Source organism: Ambystoma mexicanum, chromosome 2q (assembly GCF_040938575.1).
Source record: "Ambystoma mexicanum isolate Mex_15411 chromosome 2q, UKY_AmexF1_1, whole genome shotgun sequence".
Classification (NCBI taxonomy): domain Eukaryota; kingdom Metazoa; phylum Chordata; class Amphibia; order Caudata; family Ambystomatidae; genus Ambystoma; species Ambystoma mexicanum.
In genome coordinates this window covers 1,275,617,680-1,275,628,262 of record NC_090924.1, presented here as the reverse complement: position 1 = coordinate 1,275,628,262, position 10,583 = coordinate 1,275,617,680, and the positions used below count along the sequence as shown (strand labels likewise).

The window sequence follows — 10,583 nt, the reverse complement described above, 5'->3', positions numbered from 1 at the left end:
ATTAAAGCTAAAAAGTGGTCATTTACCAATTGTCGCGCATCAGGCGTGCAACGTCATTGAGCTAATCGATCTCCAGCCTCCCCTCTTCCCCCGAAATGTGAGCTGTGGGGCTGGGCTTCTGTGCAGGGCCTTTGTTGACAGCATGGCCTTTTAACTGCGGTGTGCTGTTTTGTCCGCCACGACTAGAGCCCGATCTGCTCCGTGGTGTTGAGCCACTGGTTAGGAGTGCACAGGTTCTGCTGATAAGATGCAGGCAGACTTGGACTGGCTTATAGGGCAATAGGCCCATGGCCGAACCAAAAACACAAAATGCGTGTGTGGGGCACTTTTTGGGTGAAAGTGGGGCACTTTTTTGGCCAATGTGGGCCAGTTTGATGAGTTACTTCACTATGCAGCTAATAGTTTTGAACAGGGTTGCTGAATAAATATTCTTTAAAATGTATAGTTTGCATGACATGTTATCAAAAACCTCCCCCTTTGGTACTATTCAAACAGCCAGAGACGGTTTTATGGGAGGGCAAATGGGGCACTTGCCCAGGGCCCCCACCTTGGAGGGGGCCTCCACAAGACTAGCTGATCTGAAGAAGTAATATTCCATTGTTCACCAGCCTTAAATAGCACATGTCAGGATATTTTATGGGGTGCTGCTGAGGCTCTAAACTCATTGCCTTTCGGTTTTGACACGTAGATTCTGCCTGATCATTTCATATTGTTTTGCTTTCTGTGTTCACTGTGGTATACATAGTTAGTGTGTTACTTACGGCACAACTCTGCAGCATTCTTTCCTTCCTGTGGGAATTATGTTGATCATGTGCAATAGGCAATGATGAAATGCATATTGATAAATTGAGTGCCACAATGGTTCAGAAGTTAGCTCAGTGTGTGAAGCACCCATCGCAGAGATATGTGTTCATATGCACAATTTGAATATCACATTCCAGCAAGGCTGGCTGAGCCTTTCCTATGTCTGAAGTTTATAAACCTGCTTGCATATGTACTTGATTTTGCAGAATAACATCTGCTATTATCAGCAATGTACCGGCACCAGATAGGGGTTGTTATAAAAACTAACATATCATCCGTATGGTGAAGGTATAGAAATTGGTTTGTTCAGATGGGGTGTTGTAAAACATAGGCAATCGCCTCCAACAATGGCATAAACTGTTAGCCCAAGAGGTGAATAAGTATCCAAATTCAAGACTATGGATCAAAAGCGGTCATGCTTATATCCTGGTTTTGCCAGCAAACGATACAGTGATCCTGGTCAAATCATCTAATGTATTTTACATTAATGTGCTGTCTTCTGTGAGGTCTGCCTTCTTGCATGCTGGTGGTATCGTTTAGCCCACTACTTGATCTTTCTTCTTATACAGGCCATTTAGGTGGAAGGGATGGTAGACAGAAGAGAGCGGACCATATGTTGAAGGTCTCAGGCAAGCATATTTTAAGGTCTACTTGTTTGACTCAAAAACTGTTTGCTTTTTGGTAAAGGTCAAAGGTTTTTATGCACGTTTATAAATGAAAATGTCACAAGACATTGTTTTGGAAGTATTCAAAGCTTTAAAATACAAAAAACAGACTCAGATTACATTTGTTAAATCATATCAATTGTTATGCTGGTTCTTATATACTTTGCTTGATGATGGAGAAAATGAAGCTAGAATCCTTCCCATTTTGCATAACACATACCATAATATATATATTTTTTAAATGGTCATGTTTGGTAATGTGATTGGTGTACTTTCCAAGTCAGTTTTTATAAAAATTAGATTGTTTTAGTTCATGGTAAGAACTGGAAAAGAAAGTGTTCAAATGCAGAAATTGCAAAGTTGGCGCAAATACCAGTTTCGCTCTTTCACCCCTTACCAATGTGTGATCCTGGGCATCACATTTAATCTTGTATTGCCTAACCTCTCACTATTGCCAGTTCCTAAACCTTTCAAAATTGTCAGCCCTTCAGAGTGATTTCCTTCTCATGGTATGATCTTCATAAAAGACTTATTCATGATTTCACTGTGTTAATAGTGACCATATTTATATTGCACACCACAGGCATTTGTTCCTTTGATATCTAATGGCAACACTATTTGAGAACCATATCCCACTTCTAATCTCAGTCTGTCTGGATAAAGACACCTTCCTGGTAGCTTCTAATCTGCCTCCACTATCCATGCTACGGTGCGTGTAGCATTCTCCTTACTTCCAATTGGTGATCTCTATCCATGCATGAGCACTTTTGCATTCTGTGAGGCAGCTAATGTGAGTTCTCTGTCTATTAGGGGTTACACGTGCCTTTTACATACGGTCCTGCAATAATACTACAGGCTGCATACCTTCCTGGATGTTATTGATAAAAAATGGCCCTGTATGTACTAGAACAGTAATCTCTTCGTAGAATGCTAATGTTGGTCTTCAAATGCTACTTGTTTATCATTCTGAATGAAGAGGTTAAGGGGACTTAAAGGGAGTAAACATGCTTGTTATTCTGCGAGACAGCATATCAACCTATAGGTTGTGAGCGCAACGGGTGGGGGGCGCAACCAGTATTCTCGATCCCATAATTCCTTTGGTTTGATGGAGGGGGGCCCCAAAGATGTCCGTGCCGAGGTCCCCAAAAGGGCTTAAGATGGCACTGCAACCAGCGTCACAAAAGGAATGAATACCCATTTGCAACTGTGGGCTACTTTTTTGTTGGTGCCCGAGACAATTTATGCCCCAGTCCGACCCTGGATGCAAAACAGCAGGGGGCTTAGTTCTATTGTTCGGCTGATACTTGTTATCAAGAACAAGTATCAGCCGAACAACAGAACTGAGCCCCTCTTGTAAATGTGTTTAAGGACCACGCCCCAGCTTTAATAGGCGCTGGGCCAGACTTTGCCTCCAGCTCAGTGGCATGTAAACTTAATTACTTCATTACATGACACTGAGCTGGAGGCAAGGTGTCCTTTATGGGGGAGCTTTATGCAAATTCGGGCTCTGAGCCTCCAAAAAGGCAGAAGGGCCAGGAAAGTCCAGCAAAACGCGCAGCAAGCCCGGGAAGAGCAACAGAGGAAAGGGAGTGAGAGGGGGCAAGGCCAACAGCAGCAAGGTCTTTTCCAAGGCCTGGAATAAAAAGAGTCGGCCTGCAATAGGCAGCATTAGTTGCAGCATGCCTACACACTGCAAGAGCAAGATTGTTTTCCCTCCCACCCTCCGGCGAGGACAGGGACAGACAGAGTGCAACACCATCACAGTCGCAGGACGGTCTACGGTGTGCAAGCGAACCGTGGCACTGTAAGATCTACAAAGGAGCTTGGAAAATCAGGAGGCGTTTTTGCTCCTCCTGGGATCAGCGCCCCTCTCAGGCCCTGTGGCGAGGGCGCTTGAGGAATGTAAGAGAGCTCAGCTTCCCCAGTCATAAACGGCTCTCCTCCAGCCCAGGATCACCTGCAGGGGCAGGTGGATCCTGCACAATGGCGGTTGGGGAGGTTTGGCCTAAAGTGGAGTTGATTGGAAAGACGGGGGGGCAAGAAAGGGATGAGTTAGTCAGCTGGTCGCCACACCAGGAGAACAATTTGCCAAAAAGGGTGTTACTGTGATGATAATCGTGTAGTGTTTTCAAATAGATGAGTGATGTGGATAGTTATAATAAACCTGCAGCCTTTTAATGCCACAAAGAAACAACAGTCTCCAGCATTTATGTGGTACCTGGGAGTACAGGGGTACAGAAATGGAGACATGCAAATATGGAATTGGTCTAGTAAGTGGACAAGTGCCCAGGTTATGACGGTGCTGACCAAGGGTGCAGGTCAGAAGCACCTGAGTCTTGAGTGATGATCTTCTATAATGGGTTTGGGGATATGTTATGAAATGCAGAGAACTGGAGGTCTAATCCCTTGAAGTGATTTGTGGAAACATTGGTTACATAAAGCATTTCACTGTTAGCACCTGCATTTGTATTAATACATTTGTAGGCAAATTAAATTGTGATGTGGGGTTAGTACTCGAAGGGTATAAAGGGGACAGTAGACTGCTCATTCTCACAGCAGTCCTTAACAGAGAGAGCTAACTGCTTGTAACATTGAAGCTGCACTAGAATAGTCTCATTAGAATGCGTAAAGAATTTAGATGCACCCACACAAATAAGTTTGCCCCTCACCCAACAGTCCCTGAAGTTAGCGCCTCTCCCAACAGTTGAAGCCCCTGTCTACATTTTGCTTAGGTTCACCCCTGGATGTGTGCACTTGCATGTTGTTAGGCAGAGAAGTAAGGGAGACAATATAAAAGGTACAAATGCAGCTAGACGTGTAATGACTCTCTTTGTATTTAAATTGTTTGAGTGGGTTGAATACAATACCTTCAAAGAAATTAATTTAGAAAAATTAGTTGTTTCATACCATGTTTATTTTTTTAATTATTTGATTTTCATTTTATTCTTTTTTCTTTATATAAACATTATCACAAAAAACAGTAATACAAAAATACACAATTAATAATCACTCATTAGTATTGCATGAGAAACCTGAGTGAAGAGCAATTACACCTAAAATCTAATTTAATCCGATTGAATTGTCTAAAAACACCACGCCATGCTGTGATCACATATACACCCATTCATCTCGATCACTTCCATCCTCATTCAAAAGAGCCATTCATACATGTGCAAAAAAATGCAATGATGACCTTTTGGTTAGAACAAACCAGTGGGCCTGCCCTTTAGGCCCTTGATGTTAGATGTTGTTCATTGCCACAAAAATGCATCACTCTTATTCTATATTGTTGGAATATATTACAATCATTCAAATATATTGAATTGCCACAACTATGTATGTAATACAAGAAAGAACCACACATTTTTCTTCCTGAAAATATTTTTTAACTGTTATCTGTTATGTCGACCCGAGTTTCGGCCCAGGCTTAAGGGTGATCTCCTGCCAAGGCCCTCATCAGATTGGTATCTGCAGTCGTGGTTTTGTTCATTGAGTTCTTTGTTCTTTTTTCTATGTATTCCTAGTTCCCATCAATGAACGGATAAATGCATGCCCCTGGGAAAAGGAAAGAGAGAACATATATATGTGAGTCTCTCAAGGTAAAAAATACATTGCTAATCAAAAAACATCAGATTTGCAATGAAGATTTTGCTAGGTGAATGGTGTAATTTATAGACCCCACTCTTCCTCCATAAACCGTTATATACAGTGGTGAGGGAGTTACTGTGTTATTGCACCTTTTGTATTAAAGTTTGAACGTGATTTAAAAAGACAGGGAAAAAGAAAGCTATTCTTCCTGTCTGATTGGAAGGGTTGTAAGCTACCCACTCCCTTATAGCCATCAAAGAAGGGGGATAAAGGGGAGGAAGGAATGGAAGGGGAGCCCCCACGCATAACACAACAGTCAATGGTCCAGTGTCACGCCACATGTCCTTTAACACTCAGCTCCAGACTACACAGAGAGACAGGGTTGGATTGGCCCCTCGGCCTTTCGACCGTGACCGGGCCGAAATCGTCCCTGGGGAGTGGGGCCGGTTTCTGCCCATGCCTGGGCCAGTTTGGAAGAAAAAAAAGATAGAAAATAAAAAGACAACTTTTTTTCTCATTTTTTTTTCTTTCAAAAAGCCTTTCATCCTTCTTACGTCGATAAATGAGTACCAACACAGGTTGGGTGATATTGTATGCATATTTGTTCTATAAAAAAGAGCTTAAGCACAAGTGCTATACAATAACATATCATTTGGCCTTGGACGTCTGCTTGGATTCCCAGTAATTTAGTGTACTTGGGTACAATGCTATTTGATGCCACTTCCTGTTTTGTCAAGGGGAGGAAGGTTGCGTTTCATCGTTTCCCGGGATGTCACTTTGCGATGGGGTCAATCACTTTCGGTGATGTCATCAGAGGTCAAGGGTCGTGAGGCAAGGGGTGGGCCACTTTTTTGAGGCGGGGGTGGGCCACTTATTTTTTGGGTGACCGGGGCCATTTCTTGTCCCAGTTCAACCCTGGACATCGAAAAATCTCACCCCTTTGTATGAAGCCTCAACACATTGGGACTAAGCCTAACTGAGATGTTTGATAGTGCAGTGTTCTGTGCCTAAACTCTGCCTTCAATGAGTAAAATGCCTTCTCTATATCTCAGGGCCCCATCGTGCTTCCATGGGATTGAAATACGACCAATCATTCCTTGTTGTTGATACTTCCACCTAGAGTCCCCCGGTCATGTGTACAAATACATATGTTGTACATTAAAGTTTGCCTTCACTTTTTAAAGTGAGTTTTCATTCAGACGTCACACAATGGTTGACTAAAAACACTCCCCCAAACCTGTTGCAGACCCATTTACCTGATATGCAGGTCACAAGCAACTTAGGGCCAGAAGAACTGAGCCAATCCCAAGGTGGATTCCACGAGAAATGCCACTAGTGAATCCGTGTTTTATAACCCTTGGTCAACTCCTTCAAAGGGGGGTAAGGGGGGTCTGTAAGGAAGACAGAGGAAAGCATCTTACTACGAGATTGACCAACGGAGTACCTTGGTAGCCTCCCGCCTCACAAATTAATCCATCCAAGGGCACCCCTCTGGATGCAGATGTCCCGCGACTATTAAGGGAGACAAAGCCGGTTGCTGTCTCCCGAACGGTTCACTGCATGTTAAGTTATGTTACTTTGCATTTATATAGCACCTTATGTACCATTGGTATGGTCTGAAGGCGCTGGTAGGTTGAACGCCCTTGGGAACCGAAGTTCAAGTCAGTAGAGAGAGTAGGGAGAGTCAAAGGTGCATGTGAGCACCGGATATGTGTGCATGTGTGCAGCTGGTGTGGCATTCGTGTAATAGCTGCTTCTTAGCGGTAGGTGTGGTGGTTGAGAGATCAAGAGTATGTGTTTATCCAGACCGATTGTGGCTGCGTTAGGCCTGCAGAGAACGTCTGGCTGAGGGGTGTGTAACCAGCAGTGTTTAGTTAGAGTGATGGGGAGTATGAGGCGGATGTTAGTATGAGAACAGCTATACCGAATGGTGTCATAGTATCACTGTGTTCTAGTTGAATGGTGGTGTAAAGAAGAGAGTAAGCGTGGTGATGTGATATGATGGGTTACATGCTCTTTCAAATGTTCCATGCACTCCAAACCATTCCATGTAAGTCGCGCAAATCTACGCGCTCCAGTCCGCACCATGCGCACCAGTCTGTTCCACGCATTCGAATCTGTTCCATGTACTCCGATCCGTTCCGTGTCTTCTAAGTTGTTTTATGCACTCCATCAACGTATTTCACCTGTACCATTTCGCATGTAAATAAGCCAAAGCTCCTCCTAACCAATCCCTCATATTTGGTTGGCTGGCTGACGATTTCCAGGCCCAGCAAACCGGTTGTCAGAGAAGTAAGGGAGGCCTTTCCCGAAACTGGCAGTGTTAAAGTTTGGCTGTGTTTGTGCAGAAAAATGTACTTGAACAAACGCAGTAAAACTTTAAAGCTGCTACTTTCAAGAAAGGCTTCCATCACCTCTACACATATTGCGCTTTAAAATGTACTATTTGATAGCTGGTCCTCACAACAGACCTTGAGGGTAGAACATTGGGGGCAGAGCCTCCAAGTCTGCCCAGTCCATTTTCTGAAGTGGCCCCTCCCATTACCAGTTACCCCCCCCAAATGTAGGTTTCGTTGCGCCCCTGTGTGACACTAACTCATAGTAACATAATTGAGAATAGAGCCAAGCAGCTACTACTTGGATAGGTTAGTCTGCAATGGTTAGTCTGATAGAGTAGCGGTTGGATAATTCGGGACCGCAAGGCTTTTAAGGGGTCAGTAGTGCTGTTATTTATAGCGTTCTGCACCACCTTGTATTTCATTCCCTTGCATGGCGCGGGTTAGTAGTTTTCCACCAACTCTCCTGTCCCTGGACTGCCCACCATCAAAACGCGCGAGGATCTACAGTTCTTGAGATCACTCCAGGATGTATTTCAAGACAGTAAGGAATATTAGCTTCTCCCGTGGCTGTGTCCAGTTCTGTGGTGTGGCTCTGAGAGTTCCTTGATTCTTCACAATTTCGATGTTCTACTCCTGGAACTGTTTATGATTTGCCTTGTGCATTCTGGTCTCTAACAATTAATAGCTGGATCGTTAAACTCCATGAAAGTGCTCTTATGGTACCTCTCTTGATCAAAGTTGACTTTTTCCACTTCTGGAGCTGTTCTAACTCACTAACTGTACGATATAGGCAATGCATTAAGTGGGCCGGGCCGAGACCAAGCAGTCTCCAGAAACGGCTCCCAAGCTGGGGCCCTACCGGGGCCCACCCCCGACTAACCCCAGCCATGCTGACACCTGAGGCAACCCGTGTAGCGGCTGCACGGTTACACAAGCTGCCTGCATGTGTAACCATGCAGTGCGGACTGCCTGATGGCTTTGTACTCAAACAGGAAGAGGGCTGGACTGGCCAGCCCTCCTTTTGTTTCTAAGTGAATAGCCCCCACCCAGCACGAAGCCCCTGGGCTCCTCACGCTGGCTGATGGCTACTTACTCGGAAACAAAAGGAGAGCTGGGCAGTCCAGCCCTCCTCCTGTTTCAGAGAACAGAGCCACTTTATGTTTTGTTATTTGGCATTTATATAGCGCTCTATATATCATTGGTATGACCTCAAATTGCTGGTAGGTTGAACGCCCTCGGGGACCGTAGTCTAGGTCAGTTGAGAAAGTAGGGTGTCGAAGGGTGCACCAGTTAAGTGTGCAGCTGATGTAATTGATGGTAGCTGCATCCTAGCATTAGGTGTGGTGATATTGATATCGATTCAATGTGTATAGTCTGGCGGGTGGACACCAAGACTGGGTTCTGACTGCGTTAGGCCTGTGGGATGCTTATGTGTGCAGCTAGGTCAGTTTGTCGTGGGATATAGCTGCGTTTTATTAGACTGATGAGGTGTTCATGGGATAGTGTTCGTATGTGAGCAGCTAGGCCGAATTGATTGAGGGGTGTAGCTGCACTCTAATTCTGTGATGGTGTAGAGTAGAGAGTAAGCATAGTGATATGATATGGTAGTTTGTTTATACAGCGCCCACACACACAATGCGTTTCAAAGCACCCCACGACAAGGGAGGGACCAAGGGAAAACACAAAAACATGCCTACAGGCCATGAACAACAGGAGTGCCAAGATTAACCATTGCACCCTGCATGGCAAGACCCCAGACAGTGCAAGTGCCAAGACACAGACAGGAGGGAAACATGAACAGACAGGCGATAACCGCACGAGGCATGATGACATCTACAGAGAATTACACGAGGTGATGGAGAGGGGAGGAGAAAGGAGGGAGAGGAACAAAACAAGCCACCATCCCACTAGGCCCTACAACACTTCAGGCAGTGCCGGTGGCGGAGAGCAGGGGGACTAACAAGTAAGGGGAGGAGAAGACAAGTAATGTTAACCATCAAACTAGGACCAGGGACAATTAAAAATAAGTCCAGGGACAATTCCAATATAGCAAGTGCAGAGAAAAGGTAAGGGAGGGGGGAGTAAAGTGAGAGAGGGGGAAAGGAGGGGAGAGTAGAGGAGAACAGAGTAAAACAGTGGAAAGAGCAGAGAAGCATAGGGCAGAGTGTTACGCTCACCTGGTCTCTGCGGAGGCGTTGGGGCATGGCTGCAGCCCTCCCGGGTGTGAGGACGCTCAGGTCCGACTTCGCCCTCTGCGCTTATGTGGTGACTGGTGGTAATAGGTGTTGCTGCTCGGGACTGCTCCTGCGTGGAGAATATGGGGCGTGAGTATGCCAGCTTGTGCACCTGATCTCCGTCCAGACCCTTTCTCCCAAACTGTGGTATCCGTGGGATGTGCTGTCCCTGTAAAGCTCTCCTGTTGATTTGTTTTGGCGAGCACTCGGTCCTGCTGCTTCTGGCAGGGGCGCTTGTATGATCTGGACCGAGTTCCTTCACTGGTCCCTTGCACGTGGTAGTCCAGTCCTGCTGCGACTAAGCCACTATACTTCAGGTAAGTGTTCCTGTTTGCCTTTGTCTTTCCTCATCTGTTTTTGTTGTATTGTAAAGTCATTGTCTTGTATTGCTGTCCGTTCCACTTTTTATGTTTGCACTTTTGCTTTCTTCCCTTGCAGGTGATGTTGCCGGCCCGGCAAAAGCTGCGGAGCTCGAGGCGACAGCCGGAGCGAATGAGGAATGAAGCTGCATTGGTACAGTAGCTGGTAAGTTGTTATCTAGGGGATGCGCGGGGTTCAAATGCGGCGCGGCCCTAGGACGGATGTTCTAACCTTGTCTTTCTTCTTCTTCACAGGGTCCGAGTTCGTGTATGCTGAGTGCGGTGCTGCAGCGTCAGGTTCAAGATCACTGGATGTCAGGAGATGAGTCTGCAGATGAAGCGATGAAGCACCGGTTCCCTGGAGGTGAGAATGCAGGAGAACGTCTGGTTTCAAAGGTAAGTAAACTGGTCTAAGCAGCAGTGAGTGTCACGTTGCACGCGAATGCACAGTAATGCGAAGCACTGGCCTTAAGGATGGAGCAGCTTATATAGATGAGCTTTTGAAGCGACGCCCACCAGGTTCAGCCTGCCTGCCACACCCGATGAGTCACAAAACAAAAAAGTGTCCTGACAGGTTCACTAAACATATATATA

The 10,583-nt window shown here is 45.5% G+C and overlaps 1 long non-coding RNA gene across 1 annotated transcript in view; it reads right to left on the bottom strand.

Annotated features, from left to right (window-relative positions):
• Window positions 1-4,389: 4,389 nt before the first annotated feature.
• Window positions 4,390-10,583, bottom strand: part of LOC138570090 (uncharacterized) — a 31,766-nt gene continuing 25,572 nt past the window's right edge. Inside the window, exon 3 of the long non-coding RNA XR_011303398.1 lies at window positions 4,390-5,024. This is a non-coding gene — a long non-coding RNA (uncharacterized lncRNA). The remainder of the gene's footprint in view (window positions 5,025-10,583) is intronic.